This window comes from Oxyura jamaicensis, chromosome 2 (genome assembly GCF_011077185.1).
Source record: "Oxyura jamaicensis isolate SHBP4307 breed ruddy duck chromosome 2, BPBGC_Ojam_1.0, whole genome shotgun sequence".
Classification (NCBI taxonomy): Eukaryota; Metazoa; Chordata; class Aves; order Anseriformes; family Anatidae; genus Oxyura; species Oxyura jamaicensis.
In genome coordinates, this window is record NC_048894.1 from 10,546,429 (window position 1) to 10,573,435 (window position 27,007).

General features: G+C 39.4%; 1 protein-coding gene and 1 long non-coding RNA gene across 5 annotated transcripts in view; one reads left to right on the forward strand and one right to left on the reverse strand.

The window, feature by feature from the left end:
- LOC118161475 overlaps positions 1 to 19,328 on the reverse strand; it is a 22,321-nt gene extending 2,993 nt beyond the window's left edge. Inside the window, exons 1-2 of the long non-coding RNA XR_004748051.1 lie at positions 19,196 to 19,328; positions 7,833 to 7,838 (exon numbers count right to left, since the gene is read on the reverse strand). This is a non-coding gene — a long non-coding RNA (uncharacterized LOC118161475). The remainder of the gene's footprint in view (positions 1 to 7,832; positions 7,839 to 19,195) is intronic.
- The window catches only part of ZMYND11 (zinc finger MYND-type containing 11), a 107,692-nt gene continuing 91,168 nt past the window's right edge, over positions 10,484 to 27,007 (forward strand). For 3 of the 4 annotated variants that reach the window (XM_035316881.1, XM_035316884.1, XM_035316883.1), the window contains exon 1: positions 10,484 to 10,701. The gene's annotated coding sequence lies outside the window, so the exon portion shown is untranslated. The remainder of the gene's footprint in view (positions 10,702 to 27,007) is intronic. The other variant, XM_035316885.1, reaches the window with a different exon arrangement.

A 27,007-nucleotide genomic window follows, 5' to 3' on the forward strand; every position in this document is an offset into this window, starting at 1 on the left:
GAGGAGAGGAGAGGAGAGGAGAGGAGAGGAGAGGAGAGGAGAGGAGAGGAGAGGAGAGGAGAGGAGAGGGGGGAAAAGGAAAAAAGGGGAAAAAAGGAAAAAAAGGGGAAAAAAAAGGAAAAAAAAAAAAAAAAAGCAGAACTCAGGGACAGTACTAGCCAGACAAAATTCCTAGTGGGCTGTTCAGATGAGAACATTGTTTTTTGGAGGTGACACAGTTTAGGAATCTGCATGTAAACCATGCTGTGTCAGTTGGTTTCAGGGCTAGAAAACAGGGAAATTGTTTTATTAACTAACACAGACATAATGTTTTTGGTATGATCAAAATAGTAACTTTTATTCAAAGATTTTGTAGAAGGCATTCTGCTTTTCACTACCTCTTTTTGAAGCCTCAGCTACAACAAATTAATTCAACTACTCATCAGTGACTATGTACACCACCTAAATCTTAAGTCAATGGTGTAACAGCATTTCCATAAACTTCCAACTCCAATACAGTAAAGGGTTTTTGTTTCTAATTTCACTTCTTACTCTTCCTCTAATCCATTCTACTTTATTTATTGCAATAATATCTTCTTTTCATTAACCACACAAGTTCATGTTCAGCTAGTTATCCAGCACGAATGCCAGGTCCTTTTAGAGTTACTAAACTATTGAGTCACAACATAGATTCTCTAGCCTTATTACTGTGGTCTGTATTCCTTGGGTCTGAAAGGAAGAATTATTTATTTATTTTTTAAAAAAAAATAATATGAGGTCACCTGTCACGAAAGTTGGAAGAATCTCTTTACAACGCTTCTGGCGAGCTTGTGAGCTTCCCCATTTTTAAGGTCTTTTTTATAATTTTCAGTGTCATACTTGATCAGGTATTCCTAGAAGGATAATGAAATTACATTGCTGTCATACAAATTGTGCTCAGGTTTGACTTTTACACTCCCAGGAACACTAAGCTAGAATTCAAGAGCAGAATTTTGTCAGTCTGTATTGTGTCAAGTGAGTCTAGTAATATTACCCAAACCTCAGAAGGTACATCTTCTCATTATACTTTGTTTCTGTGAAGACGTTCAGACAAACTGCCACCATTACTTCATGGCAAGGTAATTGCTCACGCCTCCCAACTTTCCTTGAGCCTGGGACTTCCACAGGACTGAATGAAAATGCTTGCAAATAGTACAATTTTACAATACAATTAACATTCTGCACGAGTTCTGCAGATTATATCTTTCTCCTCCACGGACTTCACATTTTAGAACTGTATGCATAACTCTGTTATATTTTATCTTTTTTTACCATCAGGAAGACTTGAATGCTTTCACTGTTGTAATGAACAGGCAAGAGAAGTTTTCAGCTTGCACTCTGTCAATCTATCATCTGGGTGGACTTACTACACAAATGTGGGTACAAATTTGGGATACTTTACCTCAGAATTCACATATCTTAAAGCACATAGCAGCCATGCCGCTACCAGAAAAGTACTTTGAGTTCATCCTCTAGTCACTGAAACTTCCATGAGAGGAAATATTTTACTCTTATAACTCTTGATTGAATATGATATTCTTACACATTGGACAGTACTTCCCACTTGACAGAAAGTGTTGTTACTTCATGTATCCCTACATCTATATAAAGTTTGTGGAAAAAAGTCTTTTGGCCATTTGCAAAAAACATTTTGTCTTGGTTTAGAGTTTTTGTTGTTTTTGTTTGTTTGTTTGTTTGTTTTCTCTCCTAATATTTTTCATTACCTGTTGAATCACTGTTCATCACTGTCCCTTGATTTCCAGAAGACATGTACTATCTTGTTTCTTCCTCATATGTAAGGTGTTCACTCCCACCTTATATGATCACTGTGCAGTACTAGGAAGCAAATACAACTTTGTAAGTAAATTGTCACCTGTTCAGGAAAATAGGTGATACAATGTTTAGTTTAAAATCTCTGCAAAATTTTCTTATGGACACAAGGAATAAATTAGTCCAGAAAAATAATATAACCATAGGCTTTGCTGTGTGTAGATTTGCCATGTTCTCAAGCATTATGAATTTAATTCTAAAATACAGCATATTAAATAAGAGGATGGGGGAAACTCTGCCCCAATGTCAAATAAAGAACGAATTTGGCAATTCAAATGCTTTTCCAGTAATAATATAACAAATTTTTACAATGCTTTGCTGCTTGGTCTTTATTAAGGGATCCTCTTTGAACTTTCATGCAAGCTTCTTGAAGCTTCCTAAGTTTTTACCAGCAGAATTGTGCTTTTCTGGAGTATTAAAAAATATTGTAAATGTAAGAAAAAGATGACTGTATATCACCATTTCTCTCCAATGGTTGTAGTTTTCAAACACAGTTCTGGTTTTGGCATTCCACAGTTTTTGTGCTTATGTCATCCAGAGATTTCAGAACTACCACTGTGTTTTATTCTTGTTTAAACAGTAACAGAATTTGCTTAGACTCAAATATGATACCAACACTTCATGTTTAGCTTGATCTTATGCAATGCAAAGTATTCCTACTGGTCTAACACTAGTGTTTCTGCAATTTTTAGAGGAACTGAGCTGAGACATAAAATGTCTTAAGACCTGTGCAACTACATTGCATACAATGGAGATATAGGGGAGATGGGAATGAATCAGAAGAAAAATTATTTAGGATTCCAATTATTTGGAAATCCTTCTTGGTCCAGAATAAAAATATATATATATATAAGTTCTGATCCCAGGGCTACTGAATTCAGTGGGAGTCCTTCTGGAGACTTCAGTCTCTCTGCTCCTCCATTCACAGTTTTACGTATAATGATAAGCTTCAAAGCCTGAATGAAGGAAATGGGAGCATTTTGTACACACAAAACTTAATAATTTTAAATATGATTTTTAAGTTAGAAGGATGAAAAAAGTGCTTGCAGGATTGGTGGCTACAGCTCGTTCCCTTGGAACAATATTGAACCTTCCATCTATATTTGCTGAGGGAAATATTAAACGGCAGAGATAGTCCAGGGAGATAAATATGTTGGGTTCAGTATTCTGCTTTTCAGCCACAGTCTTCAGGGAAGTATAGTACATATTTCCGAACTTGAAATGTTGCTGTTGTTGTTGAAATAAAAAATAAATAAATAAATAAAAAGGAAGACATGAAGACATTTAACTTGCACTTTAGCAGGATGCTTTAGATCTTTGGAGACTTCTGGGAGAAAGAAGGAGAAAGTGATAGCTGTACATCTGTGCCACCACGTTGATGCTGTGCTAAACTTCTCAAAGGCAACTTGAGAAAGTTTAGCAAAGGCAATTATTGCCTAAATGAATGTAATAATCATTGTCATCTAAAAGTTGTCATCTATGACTTTCACGTAAACAACTGAGATGAAAAGTATTATAAACTACAGCCAAGGACTGTAATGGGTTAGGGCTAGGGATAAATCTATCCTTTTATGTAAACAAATAAACAAAACTGGCAGTAGCCCAGCATTAAGCAGAGGCTATAAAACATGCAAATACTGGAAATAAAACATGTGTGTTTATTTCTCAGCATGAAGAATTTAGAAAATGCAAGTACAGAACACAAAATGGATTACCAAGACTACCATGAGTGACACACACTTTTTATGTGGCACACACAATATTTTGTTCAGCATGGCAAAATCTGTTTTTGTTTTGTTTTGTTGCTTTGTTTATTTGTTTGTTTTGTTTTTGATTTTATGTTTCTAAGATAGAGAAAATGGAACTTTTTAAACTCAGCAATTGGGGATATTCAAAGTTACATGTTCAATGGTAACTGTTCTTTATATAACCTCTTAATAGCTAACCATGACTTTTGAACAGTATGCCTGGTTAATATAGGAGACAAGTTAAAAAAACTCATTATTGTTATTAAATTTAATAGGATGTTATTAAATTCCTGTTTTAATATTTCTTTTAAGTGATTGCAGTGGAATCTGCTGAATGTAATGCAGCTATTGGGTAAGACAAATAGGAAAATACATAAATAGTATCTATTAATTCTTGTACATATTACTTACCCTGCACTGCATTTAAGATCAAACAGTATATAATCTATTTGTCCCAGCACTCTTTTCAAATCCTATCTTTTCAAAGAGTCGCATTTTAAGTTCCACTTTGGTTATTTGTCATGACATTCTCTTTCAATTCTGTCAGTGTAAGAAGGTTGTTAGTAATAGGAAAATTAGACTCAAATATTGTGATTGGTTTTGAGCAGGCATTTCCTTGCACCTGCTCAAATTATTGAGCTTCTTGCTGGAAAATTCTTGCTTCTTCCTTGCAAATTAAATTGGTGATACTGGATCAGAACTAATTTATCTTATCCATCATATTATTTTAAACTCTGGATTATGAAAGATGCTTTCAAATAAGGGGTCAGAACCACAGAATGACAAAGGTAGTTTTGTGGTTTTTGTTTTTTTTTTGTGTGTGTGTGTGTGTGTGTTTTTTTTTTCCCCTACATTGGCTTTCATCTTGATCATAATGGTTCGAAACTGACAAAAATGTTGCTATTAATTATGACTATCCCGTACAGCCAATCAGTGATATCTCAAGGATTATTCAAGCTGCAGATGACATCAGGCAACATCAAAGCTGCAAACACATCATCGTGGCTACATGCCAGGCCAGCTTCAGTCTGGAAGGGATCTTTAGCTCAGGCAATGTGTTAGATTCGAGAATGGTTCTGTTCCAGAAACAATTTTACCACTTTTGCGTAGCATCAAAAGTGGCTAATAAGCTGTCTGAGACTGGATCTAATACCATGCAAAACACTGAGTTCCTGGAAATTGGAGCTTGGGAAAAAGCTGTACAGAGCCACAGCTGGGTAGCTCTGCATATGATCAGCTTGGGTCCAACAAGGCTTATTAGCTTCAGTTCAGTACTAGTGATAACACATTATCTCTTTCAGAAACATTTGGATGTCTCAGCTCTATACACCACAGAATTGTGTTTACTGGAAAGGCTTGTTAATCCCAGTGAAGTGCCACATGAAAGGATGCACCAGCTTGGGTCCAGCACTGTGTCGGGGCTAACAAGCCAACTTTGTACAGGGAAGGCTTTGAAGCACGGGGTAGAGACAGAGTAACCATGCAATAATTAGCTCAAAGCCAGTGCTGGACCAAACTCGATCAAGCCTGGCTTGTCATGAACTGACTCTTGTGGGCACTTGGAAGTCCCTGCATGCTCCTAATGCACACTGTAATAGCTCCTGTACACAGTTTTTTTCACTGTCTGGCAATGGGAGACCCCACTTACCTGGAATAGAGGATATATATTTATTATTGTTATTACTGGCAATGCTGGCATTTAATTTGATGCACAATGTAATTGTAATTTCCCTGCAGTTGTGATACTCATGTCTCCTTCCTTAAAAATTCCAGGTTTGTAATTTCTTTTAGTAACAAAATATACCATGTATTTCCTCACAGTGATAGCTGTTTTCTGGCATGCTACATCTCCAGTCACTGCATCCTCATAAAATAAGAGTAGATCCTATTTGAGTCCCTTTCAATCTAATAGCAAATTTGAATTTTGTGCATTTATTTTGCATATAAATAAGTTATGTTGGATATTACACCGAGAATAGACAAACCTGTGTGAAATAAATTCAGTATACACTTTGAGGCATATATTAAAGCTTTTTTTCATGTCACATGTTACAGCACCTGCTCCTGAATCTAAAATCCAGTAGCCAGATGACACAAGGTATGAAACCAGTACAAACTCACTCTGTTGTTTTGAATTAGTGAAAAAATATTGAGATAAGTTTCCTTTGGCAGACTGTATGCTGAATCAGGCATACAGTTTTCATGAAGCATAATGCTGGCATAAACACGTGTCGTGTCATATGTCATAAACATATGTCAGTTTACTCACAGGTAAACTTTTTAGGATAAACCCCTATTCCCAGCTGTGCATGAAAATCTAAGGAGTGAACACAGTGAAAAAAAAAAAATATGCATTTTGTATCTTAATCTACATCTACACTTGGCAGGCTTTTCTATCTGAATTATTACCAGTGATAATACCCACAAGGTTCTCATATGAATATAAGACTGGCCATACAAAGTCAGACTAAAGTTCACCTCTCTCCAATGTACTGTCATCAACAAATACCCTAAGTTCTGACTCCTCCAGAACATTTTTTTTTTTAATTCTGTCTATACTTTCCCCCACATACACCTTTATATTTGCACTCGTCCTTTCTCATGCCCCACTGAGTTACAGAATTCCTCATGAAGCTCTGAGAGTTGCACCTAGCAGGCACTGGAAAGCCAGTCTGTATGGCCAAGGGCAAAGCTAGGAGAAGGAAGCCAAAAAGAGAGGATTCTGGCTGCTGCGGGGTCCACTTCATTCCTCATCATATCAAATTTGCAAGGCCAGCACCTCTGCGTATCATGCATTATCCTGGGATAGTTTCAGAGAACAGCAGACATTGCTTGAGGTCCTCTGCTCTGCGCCCTCCTCCGGAGGCTGCTCTTTTCTTTTTGATGCCCAGGGAGAAAAAAAGAACAGTATAAGCTTCTCCTCATGACTCTCCCATCCTCCAACTGTTTTCAGCTCAGTGGATTTCCTGAGTCTGTTGTTATTAAGGTTTCATTCCCTTCCCCCAACTTCCTAAATAAAATGCATTGCTGAGATTTTTACTGCAAAGAAAACTATGTTGCTAAGCTTTGTTCTGATGAAAAAATTTACACTAATTTGCTGCATTAATACTTCGATCACAGCACAGCACAGATCTGCCTCTCAGGAAACACATTTAAGCTATGTTTGTTTCAGTGTGGCTGGGAGCTGAACACACACTAAAGTGGGTTGGCATCATCTGCAAGAGGCAGCTCTCCTACAAAGATCTGAGCACCTCATGGGTGGCTTTGGTTCAGTCAGGAAGAGGGTAGAAAGTCCTGGAAGAAAAGGTCGGGCTGCGCAGTCATTAGCCTAGCAGAGGTCCTGCGCTGGGAGGACATAACACTCCCTGCTCTACCAAGTGCAGCATTCAACCAACATTCTCACAGTGCTGAGCCTGGTGTCTGGAGCCCTCCAGCTACAGTGGACTTTTTTTCACCCATGTTTGTTGTACCACTGAACAAAAAGCATAGCAAAAAAAAAAAAAAAAAAAAAAAAAGTGAGGTGTGAATAAAAGGTGCTATCCACACATGGTAGCATTGTCCAGTACTAGCACTAAAAGCAAAATGAACTCTTGAAAAAGAGTAGTATTGTTTAGAAGGAAACTGAGGGCAGCAGCAGTCTTCTTGTTGCCAGGCCATAAGAAGGTACCTCAGGAACACTGCACCAGCCAGGCACATATGTGTTTATGCCCACTAGTGTAGCTTCCAACTGCTTCCAATGGCTGAGGGACATCCCAAGCCATGTGGACTGTGTTGCTCCAACCTGCAGTGGATTTCTTTTCCATGAACCCATCCAAGGACCCCTTTAACTCACAGCAGCAAATGACAGTCTTAGGCTGGATGCATGTGCTGGCAAAGCTGCACTTCTGCCTTACTCAGCTTCTTCTCCTAGACTCCAGTACTGCCTACAAGTGAAACAATACCGACAAGGATGCTGCAGTAGACCTGACCAGCGCACTACTGGCAAAAGTGTATAGCACATGTGTAGCCTGATATATTTCTATTGTATGCACTTTTACCTGAAATGAGGCAACTTTATTATGTTTGCTTTCTAACAATGCAATCGTAGTGCATTTTATTTTTCCACAACGAAGTAAGAAAAGAGATAGATGTCTGGACTCCTTACAATTACACTGCAAGCTATTGGGTTTTAACAGGTAAACTTGTTCCCAAACTGAGCTCCCTCAGCCTGAGACCAGCCTGCCCAGCTTCAGACACCCAGCTCTGTGTTCGTCCTTTCCAGGGACCTTCGAGGCTGAGGAGGGAGGAAATGCCTGAATTTCCCCCGGCCTCCCTTCATCTCTCGCCCGCTTTGGCAGCCAATCCTCGCCCTGGGGAGGGGGGCCTGGAGACGGCTGCAATCCAGCGTTTGTATTAACAAACATTTCCCAGCGCCTATGAGGAAACATGCTGCTGCCCAGTGCTGTGGGAGGGTGGGATTTCCTTCCTATTGTCTGCCTGTCTCAGCCTGCACGGCTTCGGCTTCGTAGTGGAGTTGTACGTTAACTGTTTAAAGCTCTTCGCTCGCTTTGCCGATGGAAAGTTAATGGCCAAAAGGGCTCTGCGAAGCGTGCATAGGAGATATCAAACTAAATGTTGATAAATGCAAGAATTGAGGCTAAACAAGACCGGATGGAGTGACTTCAAATCTTTATCTTAATGAACATAAAAAAAGTCTTTCCAATACAGTGAAAAATAAATCAAAATGATTGGAAACTGCATCATTTTAATCCTTCAATATGCACCACAAAGGCGATATAATAAAAATGGTTAGCTGGCGCATCTAATGAGGATATCAAAGCATTTCAAAACAAGGCCCACCAACACCCGTATATAAACTATATGCCTTTCTCTGCAGTTGATTTAATTCACTGCCCATCAGCTCACACAAGGTAAAGGAGTTATGGTTGTAGACACTCCCTAAATGTTTGCTCTAGGATACCTTGTTCTTTACGAAATCAAATATTTGTATCCTGAAACAAATATTTGGAGACGGTCCAGACTACCCTTTACAAATATGTTAACTACAACAAATTGTTGGCAAGTGGATTCCAGGACAAAAAAAAAAAAAAAAAACCTGTGATGTAAGGCAAACCATAAGGATTCAATCTTGCATATGCTTCCGTGTTCGTGAAACTGCGGCCTAAATATTTATTTGACAGCTCTTTATGGGACCTGGGAGATAAAGGGCTAAAACCTTTTTATACTGAAGATAGCTGAACTTCTGCCTTAAGTAAATATTTGCACAGGTAAGGAGAAGGCACTGTGTCAGATTAATAAATCTTCTCACTAAAGAACCAGAGACTGGAACTGGAGCTTTTTCTTGGATGTATGCCAAAGAATCCCCCCAGCCAACCCAGTTGTATGGGGTATCTGGCTGGTTTAGCTGAAGAATTAAAGACGGTTCTGAAAGCTGCTGGGTACGCTTCTCTCCTCTTCGCTTCTGGTTGCAAAAATTGGTATGCCTAAAACACACCCGCTTGAGTAGACCTGCCAGCTTGACTGAATGGTAAAAACCGTAGAAATGATAAGGACCCAAACATTTTTCTTCATATATAAATATAGCTCAGATACAATTTGTATAGAGCGGGTTTCAAAAGGAACTTAAGGCAGCCAAGCCACCAATATCCCACGGAAACTTGGCATATATTACAGTCAAGCGTCTTTTGAAAATTACAAGTCTTAACAAAATCAGAGCCAAACATCACAACTAAATGCTTAACATAAGGTAGCCTTTTTGTAATTACACTGACACTAAATCTCTTTCTCAGTGTCCTTCTTACTTAAGAATTTGCCTGTAAATCTCATTTGCTTTTTATTAATGAAAGCAATATAATGCAGTTAATAAACTATAGTATCACTGTTTGGTATCTGCCCAACCCCTCAAGTACCCTTTGAAAACAGATAACCAGCACTTTCTTTCCTATCTATTTATTTTAGATAATGTAAAATGTTCTTTCATATTTAAATACACAACATAAGTAAAGCTTTATCACTGCCTTTCAACAAGCTCTTATTTGCATTTTATTTTTAAAAAGTGGAGGTGAAGTCCTGATGTAGCAGTCTCAAACAAAATGTGGTTTTAGACACTACTCAAAATTTTATTTACTAAACACACTAGAGAAACCTTCACTGTTCAGAGTTAAATTTTGTTAAATCTTTGACTGAACAGGCAGAATGGATGCATCTTTTTTCATTATTAGTATTTCAAAACTATTTTAATAATACTAGTGACTACTCAAGTGAGTAAAATTATTTGCATGCATAAATTTTACCGGATTAAGTTCATAGTGTATTTTAATAAAGTGTCACAGTGCTAGTTGAGTTTAATCAATTATAAAATATGTTACTGTTCCATTATTTAATTTCTTGAGTATTTCAGAAACTTTAGAATTCATTTTCTTAGACATTTATGAATAATTAATATTTATCTCATAGTCTATGTAAAAATAGGATGAAAAATACATGTTTTCCTGCTACTTACACACATGCATATATATATGCCTCTACAGTTTCATATTACCTAGATTTTCTAATCCTGCAGTGAAAGTGTGGACCCATAATTGGAACACATAGCCAATTCTGGGACAGAACACTGTTTCTATATGATTTAGTTTCTGTTGCCCAAGGTGTGTATCCACTTTTAAAAATGTTTTCCAGTATTTCTCCAAACTGGATTTCATGATACGAGGTCATATAACTGGTAAATTTTTCTTCTGCAATAGGAGAGGATCCAGACCTAAGAGTGTGATAAAATACGTATATAATAAATAGTTAAAGATCCGTTTCAAATGTATTATTAAAAAAAAATAATAAAAGAAACAAACAGCAACTCCAGCAGACACCACTAGAGTTCTCCTTCTCCCAAATATCCCTAGCACCATCCTAAACCCTGTTTACCCCAGAAACCTGAACTGTGGACAGACAGAAGAGGAGAGAGAGAGAGAAAATTCAGACACAATAAAACTCTGAGGGGAAAAATATGTGGAAGGAGGAGGCAGCAGCGGCCTGGGGAAGGGATTGAAAAGTTTCCCCTGGCTTAACTTCTCCCCCCCTGCAGCAGCAGAAGCAGCGGCAGCAGCACAAGGTGAGAGAGACTTTTAAGTCTGGGGAGGAGGGGTGTGTGTGCGGGAGGGGGGGTTGAATTTACAGCCCTGTGGATATTTCTCTGTCTGCCTCCCTGGCTTTGGGGTGCGAGAGACACCGTGTCTCATGCTGGGTGGATTTTTTTTTAATATGATGGAGGATTATAAACATGGCGCCTTAAAAAAACTACAAAATCATGTACACACTGTTCCAAGGAGACGGGGGAGAGGGGACAGGGGAAGGGCTGGGCACGAGGGGAGGGGGCAATCCTGCCCCGTGGGGGAGCATATGGGGAGGGGGGAGCAATTATACTTAATAATAAAATGTGTGGGGCTGCGGGGGGGGGAGCGGGGGGGGGGGGGCGACGGGGACGGAAGGCGGGATTTTTATATATATGTATGTATATATATATATATTATTTTTTTGGAGTGGGAAGGATTATCTCGCAACCCGCTTGGAAATCGAGAAGAAGGGGGCCGGCGGCGGGGCGCGTGTGATTATTAACGGCGATTATTTTTGTCCCTACACGCCTTCCCCGGCCGGCTTTCGGCGGCTTGCAGTTAAAAAAAAAAAAAAAAAAAAAAAAAAAAAAAACACCGGCGGCGGCGCCGGGCTTTCCGCCCGGGCCGGGGGGGGGGTGGGGGGGGGGGGGGGGGGGGGGGGGGGCAGTGCCCCCCCCCCCCTCACCCCCGGGAAACGCTGCCCTCAGCGCTCCGCCGGGCCTGCAGGGCGCGGGGGAGCCGGGGACTCGCGTGAGAGGCGAGGCCGAGCGGGGTGTGGCGCAGCCCGGCCTCGGCCCTGCCACCCCCCCGGGCCTGTTCTCAAAAGCTTTGCCCCCCGCTTTCCCCCCCCCCCCTTCCTCCCTTTTTTCCTTTCTCTCGCTTCTCCCCCGCCGCCCCCGCGTTTCCTCGCTGGGGTTTGGTGGGGTGTGTGGGGAGGGGAATGTCTGCTTGGGTCTCGGCCCGAGTAATGGCAGCTGCTCGACAGCGCCGAGCCTCCTCCGCAGAGGGGAGACGGCGGCTCCCCGCAGGCCGGGAGCGGGGCCATAACTCCCCTTTCCGGGGGCGATCAGGGAGAGGGACGGGGCTGGGGGTGAGCTTACAGCCCCGGCCCTCCGCCCCCCGGCGGGCTGCGCCACCCCCGCGGCAGGGACGGCCTTAAAGGCCGGCTCTGCCCCGCCGGGAGGGCAGGTTGTGGGGTGGCCTCCGGCTTCCCCCGCTGCCGGGGAGCCTCGTCCTCTGGCACGGCCCTCAGGCTGCCCGGGGCCGGGGTGAGGAAGAGGTCGTGTGGGGCGCCTCCCGCTCCTTCCAAGAATAGTTCACTCGCTCCCCCTGGGCATGAAAGGGACCTCCGGGTGCTCGGAGGTCGGGTTTTAGGAAAGCCTGGACTGCTGAGCCTTTGGCGATGGTTTTTTTTTTTTTTTTTTTTTTTTTGTCTTACTACTTCCCCGTGCTCCCCACCCCTCCAATCCGCGTCTCCGCGTAACTCCTCTCTGTGCACTTTCTGAGGCGTTGTCCTTCATCATCCCCAACCTCAGGGATTGTCCAGAGGCCTCTTTCCTTTCTTTCATGAGGAAAGAATGAAAGCATACACTGGGGGGTTTCCTCTGATAGGGATGATGGGGAGCTGTTCTGTGCTTCCCTGACCTTCCCTGTGTTTCAGAGAAAAGTCCTTCCCGAAAATATTGATGTTAAAGACTTGGAAAACTTTGCACATCTTTTGGGCCTTATCCTGAAAATGGCAAGCTTAATTTTGGAATTTATTTATTTATTTCTGCAAATGTGGCAAGCAGAACTTTGCAAGCGCTGGAGCAAGGGATGGCTCGAAGAGAGGAAAAAAGATGAAAAACTCTAATTTAGTGCTGGTTTTATGACTGCATAATTTGGCATTTTAATGTCCTGGGATCATCTACCACAATCTTTGTATTGTAGGAGCAATGCTGTTTGTTGTAAAGTAGTTTTGAAAGATCTTACTGCAGTGGAAAAGGACAAATGCAGAAGATGCTTTCTTGTCTTAGTGATACTGGTTTTTGTCTTTTGTTTTTGTTTTTCTTTTATTTCCCTAACTTTGTTGCTATTCTTTGTAGGGAATTGTTTAATTCTTCCAGGGTGATAACTGAGACAGGTGTGTGGGGGGTAGAGTGGGAGTGGAAATGCCAGTGTGTGGTTCGGGTTGCAGTCCCTTGGGTACTTCTAGTCCCTCATCCTTCAGCATGAAGGACCTGGCATCTCTCCACGTGTTTTTTTTTTTTTTTTCTTTTTTTTTCTTTCTTTTTTTTTCCATAATTCTCTTATCAACTATTCTGAGCATGCTACAGAATACTTCCTTTAGGGAAGTAGACTGTTTGCTGACTGCTGTTTTATATAAAAGTGAGTGTATCCTCACAATAATTCCCTTTGTGGATTTTTGGTTAATGCCATCTTTTCCATGCCTAAACAAACCTTTTCTGTTTTGACCAGATATTTTAATGGAGAGCAGGATGTGGTAGGTAGTACTGCAGAGAGCACCTCATCTTTCTGATTGTGAGTTTGGTTTTATGAATGGGGAAACAAGTTTCTGTCTGGATTGACTGTCCTGTGGGTCAGTAGTCTCTGCAGTCATGGAGAGGCACCTGCAACTTACACTTGGTGTCAGGTTCAGCCCCTAAAGGATAGAGGGGGCCTCCCAGAAAACTCTTTTACCCGCAGAAAAATGACTCTTCTAATGAGCTGGATAGCGTGATGGAAATTGCCTAGTGATGAAGTCAGCAATAAGGGGAGTGCGTGAATGTTGGGTGAGGGTCTTAAGATTTTGCTGGTGAGCTAGGAGAATGTTCCTATTCCACACTTCGGAGCTTTGTCACGCTAATTTGACAGAGAAGTGCTTTTTGTGGAGAAGTGGAAAGAATCAGGCTAATTCTGTCCATGATTTTTCTTCTCTGTGTTAATAAACCAATTTAAATTGATTCATTCATTGTAGTTTATGGATGTACTTCACATATCAGAATACAGGAGTTTAACTCTGCTGACAAAATTACAACTGGTTGAGTTTTTCCACCTTCACACACTGCTTGTTAACATACTACAGTACTGAGTGTAGTAAGTTGGAGTGTGATCGCTTCCGTGTCATTATGAACAAGAAGTGCAGGGGGCTAGATATGTCCTCCATTGCAGTTAAACTGGTGTATTTTTTTTTTCTCATCTAAACAAGCACTTACAGATACTATTTTTAAATGCAAATTTTAAAAATAAGAAGTTTGGTCCCCATAAACCGAAATTCTTAGTAGTTTGTCTTAGCCCTTCTGTATTGTGAGCTAAAGCAATATTTCCTAAAGCTTCAGGAAAAATTGAACACTAATGAAATAACAAGAATTTCATGTCTGTAATAGCTCTGCTGACAACACATGTAACTGCTGGGTTCTGTAACGTGTCCATTCTGTTTGGAGGTAGCAGGAGGTCTGTATGCAGCTACTGTTGAGGCCTGCAGATCCTGCCTGTCCTTGGAACAGAGAGAAGAAGGAACTTTTAGGAAGGACTTGAGGCTTCCATGGGAAGAGAGCCTGGCTCATCTTTTGAGCCTAACATCATCTCGAGCAAATTAGCCAGTGAACGGCTGTGACGTGTGTTCAGCATTTCCACCTTGCTGAGATGTGCAGCCTGCTGGGAGCATATTTGGTGCTCCTGAAAAAGAAAATTAGGTAGATGGACAAGGAATTTGGCCTGAAACTCACCTCGCTTGGGCTACATCTAGGCTCTTGTGCATTTCTATCAGAGAACTGCAGCATAGGGACCTCTGAATTGTGCTAGCTGCCATCTCTGAATTAGGATGAAATACTTCGGTAGATAAAAGACAAAATTTGAAGATGTTTTCTTAATTTTAGACATCTAAACCTCTCTGTAATTGTCTGCATTGTCTAATTTGTTATAAAATTCTAGTGTTTCACACAACTTGAAAAATCAGAATTCCGGAATCAGAATCATTTTGGAATTGGCTATCCAAGTCCAGTTGTGAGTTCACAAGTCTTGGACATAACTAACTAGTTTTCATAGTTACTGCCTTCTACTGTTTTACAGAGCGTTTAGCTCTCAAAGTTTGTAAGAGCTTCAGACAGTGAATCTCTTCAGGATAAAAGTCCTGAAAGAGAAACAGTGCTCTAATAGCAGATGTCTTATGGGAAAATCTAATTTTCTTCTTAAACTGGTTGAAGGGTTTTTAGCTAGATTCAGAGCAGCATAAATATCAGCAAAATAAGTCTTTTATCCCTGCTGTAGGTTGTTACAAATACTAAGTTGAACTATAAACAAAATTAATCTATCCAAAGTATGTGTGGCTCACATACCAGTGATAAACCCGGTTCACAAAACGCTGAGCTGTGTAAAATCACTGGCCATATGTGTGTAAGTTTACTTTTTTAAAAAAGTCTCAGGATGTGGTGAGCACTCCCAGAGTACTTGCGTAGTACTTGGAGCGTGGTGCCCTTGCTAGCTGGGCAGTGCAACGTACGTCATCTTTTATGTAGCTCATACAGTTTGGTCTGTCAGAGTTGCTTGTGCTAAATGTTGAGAACAAAGATAGTTGTTGTCAGGTTCTGGATGATTTTCGATCAGTTGAATGTAAATTTAGCTCATAATTGGGTTATTGTTCTAAGGTTTAATCTGCCAGTTGGGAGAATACAGCCTGCAAAATAGGTAGTTTATAAGATGAGGTCATGATTCCATTTTGCAAGAATTTCTTAATATGTTAACCCTTACATTCCTAAAAATAAGCTTCAATTAATTTTGAGTGCATTATGAAAATGCAAGTTCAGTAGTGCTGGAAGAGTATCATGCAATCTATACAAAATGCAGAACAAATGTTTCAAATTTCTTTTTATACAACTCTAATTCGTCTTTATACCGTGGAAAAAAAACGTTTCTCCAAAAAGCCTTACTTCCTAGATGTAGTGTATGTAACTGGAAGTGGGCTGGTAGGTACTGGAGTGGCTGTGCATGGTATAATAAACATGGTGGCCTCTGGCTGAACGTGTGAACCCTTGTGGCACACGGAGCTCTTTGATTTCAGAGGCCTGTGTGCGTGCATCGCTCCTGGAGAGCAGGGCTGTGTTGGGCCATTTCTTTTTTTCCAGTATATTCAATTCTGGGCTTTAAACATAGCTTTATTATCCGCTTAAACCAATGTCTGTCACTGAGCTAATTGGGCAAGTCTAAACTCTGTTTGTTTTATTATTTATTTATTAACTAAGGCATGAATATTGAATTCATGTGAAGAGATGTGTTTTAGTGGTAACTAAATAACTGCATAGTGGATTTCTAGCGTTATTTGTGCTTCAGGAAGAGTAAATAAGCTACTTGTTCTAGCTGTGCTGTTTCATTGAGTATCTAAAGTCATAACACATGCAGTTGATTTGATTGCAGCCATCTTGTATCGGTGCTTATCAATTTCTTTAAATATACAGGTTATTAAACGGTGAATTTATTTGAGTCATAGAAATGTACAGTCCTGGAGGCTGACGTTCCTTACATTTTAGTAATATTTCATTCATATTTTTTATGTCCCTGTTCTGTTTTCTTTCCCCCTGAGACAAACAGAATCTTTTAGTCTGGTCGGCAGACGACAGCAGGCACACTGGTGAGGCAGTGTGACGTGTCCATGAACCCAAGCTAAAGCTCATGGCATCTAATTTTAGGCCACGCAGCTTTGGTAACATCCTGTCAGAACTTGACCTATAGCTCTACCACACAGATAAATCCAAAGCGTTGTTATTGAGAGTTTTGTATACAGAAGAGTCTTTGATATTTTTTTTTTCCAATCTCTCATTTTCCACTCCAGTCACTGAAGTGCAAAAGTTTCTGCTGTGAAAGTATAGAGACATATAATTTGAGTTTAAAATACATTATTGTTTAAAATGGCAGGCCCATAGTATTTCAAAATTACAAAAATATTAAAAATTGTAAGTATTGTTATTAGTGCACCAACAGAACAGTTTTGAATATACCTGTATACTATATTCAATATTTTATTCCAAGTTTAAATAATTGCAGAATAAACATGTTAAATCAATGATTATGACTCTGCATACAGCTCTGATTTGCAGTATTGGTATAAAACAAATTCTTAACGAATAGGTTTATCACCAGAGAGTGAAACCTGAAGTGTTACCCACTTACTGGCTAAAAACCAATGTGGAGCATACCTGCCAAAACACCAATAACGTCCCATTTGCCCTTTCTGGGGGAATTGCAGTTTTGCATGCAAAGAACTGGTCTTGCTCTATTAATTAATTGTTGTCCGTAATAGGATATAACCAATTTAAGATCTAGTTACTTAAAAAAAAAAAAAAAAAAAAAAAAGTTAAATATATTGGTGTTTACCCATTTCTCATGTTTCATTTCCTTTTCCTTTGTTAGCATGTTAAAAATAAACATGAAACCAACTTGCCTTATATTCAAATATAGGATTTTATTGCAGCTAACTTAACTAATGTTTCAGTTACAGACTGTAGGAGTCTGCTAGGTGTAGGACTGGTGTAGGACTAAGAAGTGGCATTTTGGAAAGTGGGTATTTGTACTTTGATCTCGTGCACTTACAGTACGGCGTTATTATCTGGTCTTTTAAAGATAGGTGGATGGGAGTAGCAGGCGGTGACTCATGGGATATTGTACTTAGTTCACTAATTTTAGCAGAGTGATTCTTATCTTACAACGTTCGGTTTTATTGGAACCTTCTGGAGCGGCAATGAAGTGAAACAAAATGGAGTGGTGGGAAAATGATTAGTGGAATCCCAAAGTAGCTAGAAATAACACACAGAGAAAAAATAAAATTATGTTGGATATGTTACTGCTCAACAAATCTTTGAAAAGATCTGAGAGATGAGAGCTTGCTTTCTTAGGAAGAAAATTGATTTCTTAGCAAGCTCTCACCGTTTTCAGTTAAGTCTCAGACAGCGTTCAGTATTCAGTAAGAGATCCTCTCTTCTGCAAATACCTGCTTGCAATTACAGGTGTTTCTCAAGTCAGAAGCCAAGTAACAGCCAAGCCTGCCTTGAATGTTTGTGCCTTGTTCCTGTTTTCTTGGTGTTGTTGCTGGTAACAGAAAACTTCCAAAGACAAGAGTCTGTCCCTCGCTGAGCAACATTGCAGTGCATGCATTCACATGCACAAGTGGAAATTTGACCTTAGAGTGATGTCTTTTCTGTTTCTCTGATTTTCCTTTTGGTCGATTGTTAATCTTAAGATCGGTACCTTCAGAGCCATTACTGACTTTGGGGGCCAGCTTAAACCCAGTGTTTTTGCATAAGCCCCTCTCCCCAAGCAATTACTTAAGATTCAGGTTCAAAATCGTACAAAATCAAAACAAAAGAATTGCTGTTTCATAAAGCGTAATCACAGGCTACTGATTGTTCACTGATGAAAATTGATGATGTTCACTGCAGAAAATTCATTGTTATCGGTAGATTAATATTAATATAATGATGGAGACTCTGGTCAGATAAGTATTTGTTTCAGACTGACATAAAAATGCGTAGGCCTTGGAGCGTTCTGATGAATCAAGTTTATTTTTCATAAAATATGCAAAAATTAAATCTTTACATAGAACTCCAATATCAAGGAAGAGCACAGTTGCAATTTGTTTTGCCTATATAATTTTTACATAGTATTTTGGATACTTCTGCTGGAATACTCAATGTGTTGGCATTTCTCACGCCTTTTGAATATCAACTGTATGAGTATTGTTATTTAAAAAAAAAAAAAACAAAAAACATTTGTACATGCTAAATTTTACATTGATGATTATTTCCATTGAAATTAAGGCAATTTACTACAACACCAGTTTTTAAAGGAATTTACAATATCCATGAGAGAAGCAGAGGAGACATGGATAACATTTTTCTGTTAGGGGCTTTTAACATTTTTTTGGTGTTTCTTACTGTTCGTATAGGACAGAAAGAGTTAATTATTAATAAAGGAAACTGGTAAAAGAAGAAATGTAACTGTTATTAGCTGTTTTCACAGGAACCAGACTGGCACCATTTTTAGCTTCATATAAATACAGTCGAGGCTTTAGGACATTCCTAAGAACCGACTGCGTGAACCTTTTCCTGGGAAGCTGGATGTTCCAGTGTCACTCTTCGTGCTTGTCAAGTGACATTTGAAGATAATACAGCATGCTGCATAATACAGTGTTGATAGTAACGTTTTATGAATTAAAAAAAAAAAAAAAAAGAAGAACTTTATTTTCACTGATCAAAATAGCTTTCTGAAAACTTTCCTTGGTCTTGGTTAAAGGTGGGGGTGGATTGGAGGGGTTTTGTGCTTTAATCAGCAGTAATTCACATCGATCGTCTGACCTCTAGAATGTAATGTCAGGTTGTTCAAAAGCAGTCATAAGTATTACAAATTTTATTCCCACCCCCCCCACCCCCCCTACCCCCCCAATTTTTATTTTGCTGACATATCTTTTTGAAGGAGAGGTTGCAACTGAGCTGATGCAGGTGCATACCTGGGAGCATTTCGGACCTGCTATGGGAAAGCAAGAAACCTGGCCGCTCCTAGCCTAGTAACTGCATCTTTTAGTTCTGTAGCTTTGTGAGCCTCTTCTTATATTGACCTGGAGTAAATAGACTCACAGGAAATACTTGGTGTAAGAAAGATTCTTCCTTTTCCTGTGCACTTTCCACTCCTCTGGCTCCCAGGAGGCTTCTTTATAAAACCTTCTAATTGGAAGCATACCCCTGACTCCTTTCTGCTTCCAGACCTGAGAGCTCCTCTTCTTATTCAACTCGTACCTTTCAGAAAATAGGGATTAGCAGTCAAGTACCTCCAGGTGTCAATTTTATTAGTTTTTTTAATCCACATTGACTTTCTTTATCTGAATAATTTTAAAGAGAGAGTTCTATAAAAAATAACCCATTTACAAATCGTCCAAGTGCAAGCCTAATTTGTATCCCCAACTTCTGAAGAGGTGTAGCTTTCAATCACACGCAAAGGTATCTTGCCCCTCATAGTGGCACAGGAAATGCTGACAAATACCAGCTAAAGGTAACCAAAGGCTCAGATGCTGTGTGTCCTGGTGCACCAAGGAGCAGAACAGCGTTTGCTTTGCCAGGTTCATGGGTAAGCCCTTGCAGCCTTTTCTGGGCCAGTGGGAAGGAATGGTGCCCAAATTCCCACTTGGCTCCTCTTACATGCCAAGTGTCTTTCTTGATCAAACTAGCATGTCATGTAATCCAGAGTCTGGCAGCGGCTGGAGACAAATCTCAAATGTCTCGTAGAAAGGAGCCAAAAATCACCAATTTTCTGATGTAGGAAGCTCTAGAGAAGTTTTTTTCTCCATATTGGCTCCCCAGCAATGATCGTTTAGATCTTGGTTTCTGCTGTTACGCAGGATAAACAGGTTTTTATTTCAAAACTTTTTTTTTAAAAGAATATTTTAAATTCTCTTTCATGTAATAATTGCACATTTGTGCTAATAACATTAAAGCCTGCTGCTTTTTGGGTCAAGCCTATTCTTCTGTCCTCTCTAAATGCCTTGCAGCCTTTGTCTGCAGAGCTCTTTCTCCTCTGGTATTTATCTAGAGCTTCCTCCCCAGCTGCAGGAAAGAGCCATGTGTACCTGCCTCTTCGTGTGCTATTTGATGGAGATAAGAGATGTCGAGGTGTGAGTTAATGAAAGCCCGTAGCAGTTGTCTGTTGGGTGCAAATAAGAGCTAGGAAACGCACATATGAAAGGAAGAAAGAGAGTTTGATGTGAAATGTGCAATAAGTGTAAGTCTGTGTACACGTGTCACAACGTGTGTGAGAGGGCCAGTTGCTTTGCTAAAATAATTTGGTGACTCTAGTGCAGCAGTATTAGTTTACACCTGCAGAGAATTTTCTCCTGAATGTCTGGGAATGAGAATATATAATGAAGTGTTTGTGCATGAGTGACAGAGAGCGAGCGTGTGGCAGCGAGAGCGCGTGCATGCATTTTCAGGCCTGATTGATTATATGAAAAAAAAAAAAAAAAAAAAAACGAACCTAGAGTTGAAAGAACATTATTTTAAATTAACATTCATTATTTTCATGCGTGATATAACAGTTCACTTTGGACCAGATCCTAGCACCATTATGTTTCTTGAGCAGAGATTCTGTTTGCCTTGAATGAGGTTATTCAGTATAAGAATTGCAAAATGTAGGCTGATTTTTGACACCAAGGATACATTGTTTGGTCACCATATGTTAGAACAATGCTGCATTATTTCTGATAGGAAGACAAGGATTTTTTTTTTTTTTTAAATAAATAGTTACATTTCCTTGAAATATAAAATAAAAAGTAGGAGGAACCTTTTCTTGGATCTCTAATCTCATGATTGAAGATGCTTGCAGCCATTTTAATTTGTGCTGTGTGCATTGATCTAGCAGTTAGATTATTTAATCACACTGTGGCTAGGTCATCTACCTATCAGACACTGGGAAGGAGTTAATATTGTTGGGCTTAGTGGCTTCTAAGTGACATACCTGCAATAAGAAAAGAAAAAAAAAAAAAGGCAAACAAAACTAAATATCCCAGTTACTTTATATACAGTATAAAGGAAAGCAATTGAATTCATGGTCTTACCATTCAAAAAATTTTTTTTTTTTATGCATCTTTTTTTCCCTGTACGTAATTTAAATAGAAAAAAGATGCATACCATAGCAAACAAAGGGGGAAAAGATTTTGATCTTCTTTGGAAGTTCTGCTTTTATATGCAGAGTTTTGCAACATTAAGTCATATAATTAGGCATCAGCTTGCTGTTACGTATTTTCTTAGGACACATAGCTGGCAAGCATGAAAATGAAAGGCACATTTTTAAAATGATGACCCTAAATAACTTTATAAAACTAAAAAAAAAAAATCTAAAAAAAGCTTACTCTTTAATTTTAAATATCATATTAAAAAAAAAAAAAGTGGGAAAGGTATTTTATGTATTCAGCAGCAGGAGGAAGCTCATTTCCTGGACTGTAAGTGCTGCTATTGTCATATAGTAGAAGGACAATGATCTAGATTTATAAAAAGAGAGAGAAGAAATGTGGCAACAGCTAATGTGTGGCAGTAAAGAGGAGGAAAAGAGAGACGTGAGCTCTCAAGTGTCCGGTATTTTCTGAGAGGGAGCTACTCACAGTGGAATAAACCTTTTCTTGGTATGCAATAGGCAAGCATATTGTATAAAAAAAGACAGTAAATTCTTTGGCAGTGATGCAGTTGGCAGCAGCAGTTTTTAAAGGGTCACCCTTGCCCTTCTCGGTTAATTCCCTACAGAGATTAAAAGAAAAGTTCGTGCTCTTCTGAGGTGTTGTTTTGTCTGGCTTAATGCAGGTGGAACAAGAAAGTAATGTTTCATATGAAGATGGACTTCGCTGCACAGGGCTGGGATCTGTATTTCCCTCTTCTTAAAAGAAAGCTAAGAATCCAGAGATGCTAATTTAATCTCTCTGCATCCCTTGGCGTATTTCCCTATGCATTCCTGATGTACACTCAAAGCTGAGTCAAACGACTGGATATGATCATGTTAAGTATCTCTCTGTTACCACACCTTCAGCAGAGAGATTCTAAATGTGTGTGTGTCAGTTGTTCATCTTACTTATAGTGCGTTCCTAATAAGCACAATGTTCTTTGGCTTAACTCTCAGGCTATTTTAATAGCTCCCCTGATTTATTATATTAGTTGATAACGATTTTGATACAACTTCTTGTTATACTTTCCTCTGGGCTCTCTGGGTAGTGATTCCATTTTTTTAAGTATCAAAAAATGATGTACATACAGAAGGAGTCTGACTGTAGAAGAGGAATCTGACGGAAGGTTTTATGAATGCCGTCCCCTCGCTGGGCAAGAGCTGAGTGTTGCAAGGCACTTTCAATGGGGATGTGATACTTCTGCTTGCTTCTGGAAGAGCATTGCATCGGCTGCGAATTCGGACGGATGTGCAGTGCCCATTCTGTGTGCTTCTTTGCCAGTAAATAGGAACTTCAGTCATGGAAGACAACTCAGCAAGATAAAAATAAATAAATTCTGCTGAAACCCTGCTGCAAGACAAAGAAAAAAATTCAATGAGAATCAAGTGATAATAGAAGCAAAAGGTCTGTTTTAATGCACCGTACTTGCAGTTTTTTTCAGGAGCTGAAGATGTCTGCTGAAAAAGGCTTGCAAGCTCTGGGTGGCAGAGTTAGAGCTTGGGTGCCTTCAAGGGAAAGCCTGCTTTGCTGCTGACCACGCAGGAGAGCTAACGGATGTCAGCGGGATCACAGCCCAGCCTCACCTTCTTGTGGGTGTAGTGGCCAGGTGGCTATTGAACAAATCAATAAAGTGAAATATGAGGTCACAGCAGGTACCAAACCTATTCACGTCTGCCTTACTCTAAAGTAAGGAAGCAGAAGAGCTCTCGACAGTTTGAAATTTCAGTCCCATGTTTGAGCATTTCTTCAGAGTTGCACTTTATTAATGAAATTAACTGAGCTGTTGGGACTGGTGGAGAGCTGCCTGTTAGCCTTCATTACGGGAACATCCCCGGCATGATGTTCTGATTCGCGATGCCTTTGTCTTGCATTTCAATGATGACCTTCGCTTCCCGTGTCTCAGGCCACCACCAGCTGCAGTGGGAGGTACTGGTGAGAAGGGGTTTGTTGACGAGGCTGTAGCACTCTCGGCAGGTATGTAAGGTAATTAGAAAGTGATGGATTATGCTGTACTGTTTTGATATTCTGTTAGAAGCATGTATTTATATTATGATTTTGACTAATCCAAGCCATTTTAGTTATCCACTGTCACTTTCTACGTGAATAGAGGTGCTTGCTCTCTTGTTCCAGTTCCAGTTTGGGTAGCTGCATTCTGGCTACCTGTGTTTTTATAAAGTTTCACCTGGAGTTTGTTACTGTTGTTTATTTGCATAATAATCCTTGTGTACTTGGCAGTTTACAAATTAACAGCACAGGCTGAGCAAGTTACAAGAATCCCTGGTTCAAATTAAAATCAGTATTTGTGTGTGAATGAGCATGGTGTGGCATGACGCAGTACAGAAAAAATACAAAGCGCTACGTTAAGTAATACCATTGACAGAAGAGGTGGGTTTCCAGGCTTTATGAAACAGAAGAGAGTGCAATCCATGAAGTGCAAGTGTAAAAGAAAAGAGCAAACGGGTGATGGAGAGAAAGGAGAGAGGTGAAAACTGCATAGATCTGGGATGGATAAGAAAAGAATATGGGATGAGGTATAGTTCAAGAATACTTTGCAGAAGATACTTCTCACAAAGCTGGTACACAGTGGGTTAAGTTTTTGAGTAGTGCACACTGTTATACATATGATGTATTGTGCAGCAGAAACAGATATAATTCTCTGGTAGGAGAAATAATACCTGTCTATATTGTGGTTAAAACTATATATATATAATATATATATACATACTTATTTTTGTTACAAGGTTATTCTAAGAAAATAAGATTCAAAACAGTAGATACTGACTTTCTGCCCAGCGTGCAGTTCACTTAATGATAAAGGTTTGATCCACAGCTTTATAACATGAGCTTGGGCACCCATTTTACATGTGTATCAACAAGGGCAGAGTTGATTGGGTGTATACATGTGACTAGGATTTAGGCAGTCATAGATCTGCACATGGCAATCATTTGCTGGTGCAAAAACGTTCCTCTTCTACATATGAAGGCACATTTTATCACTGGCCACTCAGTGTCTCAGGATCCTGTTTAAATTGCAATAGGAACAACTTGCTGCCTGTTACTGTAGAGTAACAGGTAGGTCAAAAAAAGAACCCAAGCCACATCCTGTTGTGGAGAGCTGTTCTGTAGAAATATGAACTTAACAAGCTCTGAGGCATTAAAGCTGTGAGCTGATTCTTAAAAAGTGATTAATATTAATAATCAATTTTAACTTGGAATGGATTTCCAGAGGAGTTCAAAATAATCCAAATTAAGCCATATAGCATAACTGTATCAGGCTAATATTTACAAGAACTCTCCCAAAACTTCTTCCAAAAATACTTGTCTGCTCTAGAGATGCTTCATCCCCAGCCTGAATGTACTCCATTTGGCAGACATCAGGAGTGCATGGAAAAAAAAAAAGTTGTAAACAATTTTCATCTTGAAAATGCTTTCAAGAATAATGTTTTTGAATAGCACTTGTGAGTGAAATCATACTCATCTCGAATAAATTGGCTACAAAAGGAGATTTTCGGGTTTTGTTGTTCTATTGTTTTTGAGAAATGGAGAAAGGTTTTGGAAAAGTATTTTGGAAATATCTTGGAATTTGCATATTCACACTGATGGTTCTTACTGTTATTGTTCTCACATGACTTGATTTGCTAATAAAAGCAGTACATAATGTACTGGATGAGGTGCAAAAGATTTCAGGCGATGCGTACACTCTTGAAAGTTGTAGTTCTTTCTAATTTTATTTGGGGCTTTTAAACATTTTTTGAGGGGGGATATCTTGCTTGGCAGGATTTTGGAAAGAATTTCAGCAAAAATATTACTCACTCTAGGTCATGCATGCACAATAGTGCCAAACCTTTAGGCTCTTAATCTGGCAATACTGTACTGGTTGTTTATTCTGTCTCCTCTAGCTTGCATGTAACCAAACTTAGATAATTTTACCTGTTTCTCCTGGACTGGTCCCACAAAAAATTCCATCATGAACCTTTGTAACAGCAGTCTATGTCATGTTTACTTGAAAGAGTTGAAAACCAGTCTTTCAGCCATGTGGGGTAGACAGATCTTACAATTTAGCAGTCTATGTCTAGTTGGCTCTTTTCTGTCACTTTTTTTTTAAATGGAAATAGGCAGTAATACTTCAATGATGAAAGCCATCCACCACCCACATGCTGCCCATTCTGGGAATGAGATCCATGTGGCTTCTTACTATTTCTTTTTCTTTTGTAACGTTCATTAAAGCTGTTATGGAATATTTGCATAAGGGTAAAAGAGTTTGGACTCTCATGCAGTCCCACAGAGGTCTTGGGCTTAGTGTTTAATACTTGTACTTCTATCAACTTGAATCCCTCAGAGGCTTTTGAGGGAGATACATACATTCTCTTGGGTGAACTTCTTAGCTTTTCTGCCTAAAATGGTGGCAGAATTATACTTTTTAATCAGCAGGTTTTATTTACTCTCCAAGTTTAATTTCTGGTCTTTTGTCTCTGCGACAAAACTTGATTTTTACACTTTTATGTCAGGGGGGTGTCTACTTCTGTATTCACACATTCAAACACTTCAGGCTATTCATGTGTGCTTCTGAAGGGTTTAGCAGCTCAGCCATTTCCACGCAGACTGTCAGAGTCGATTGGAGACTGTGTCAGAATTTGCTATTGGACTGTTGAGATGAGTCTCCTGCTGTGACTAGAGAGTAATTTTCCAGAGCACACGACATTAGTGGCATTGTTAAGAACAGTTGAGTTATTGGAGACAATGCTATCTGGGCTTCCACCCCTACCTTCACCATATGCTGTAGCATCACTCAGATGTATACAGCACACACACTGTATGCTGCTAAAGCAGTGCTATAGTGTTTGGTACCAAAGACTCCAGGACCTCAGGTACTTAGTGGTAGAGGTGTAGTTGTTTAATTCACTGTGCTAAATTATGCCTGCGCTCTGTTGCTCAAAAAGAGGAAAAAGACATAATTTACCAATATGCAGTTTTGGTATGTATAGTTCATGTTCATGCTTTCTTCTTGACCACTTTGTTTTCCCTCAGAATTTCTAGACGTTCCTCAAGTTTTATGTCTATCGTTGGGAGGAAATGGACAGTCTTTGCTTTATACTATTTCAGTGAAAAAGCATGTAAGACTAGTTTTAACTGAAAGAACATATATGTACCCTGTCAGTTTGACTGCATGTGAAGAATTCATATCTCAAAGAATTCTGGTTACTGGTAAATGACCTCTCTTTTTATTTTAACTGTAAATTTAAACTTTGACTGAACAATGAATGTGCTTGGAATAGTGATGTGCTTATTAGATTGAAAAAAGAACAAGCTTTTAATAGGAAAAAATTATCACAGGGCAGACAGCAGGGGATTTCATTAGCATTTATGGATTGCTAAACTGCAATTTAAAAGTCACATTTCCGCCTAAAATTTTTTTCCACAATAGTCATAGAAGGAACATTAAAAAGTGTCTTTTTAGTTTGTTTACTTGGGGTCAAATTTTCACTCGTGTTTAAAGTGATTAAAGTTGCAGAAACTGTCTGTACAGGGTACGCTATGTAGCTACCGCTGATATTAATGGGAGTTCAGTATATTCGATAAATATTTGTTCTGAAAATCCTATCAGGTAGGAACCTAACCTCCGTCTTTGGACATCT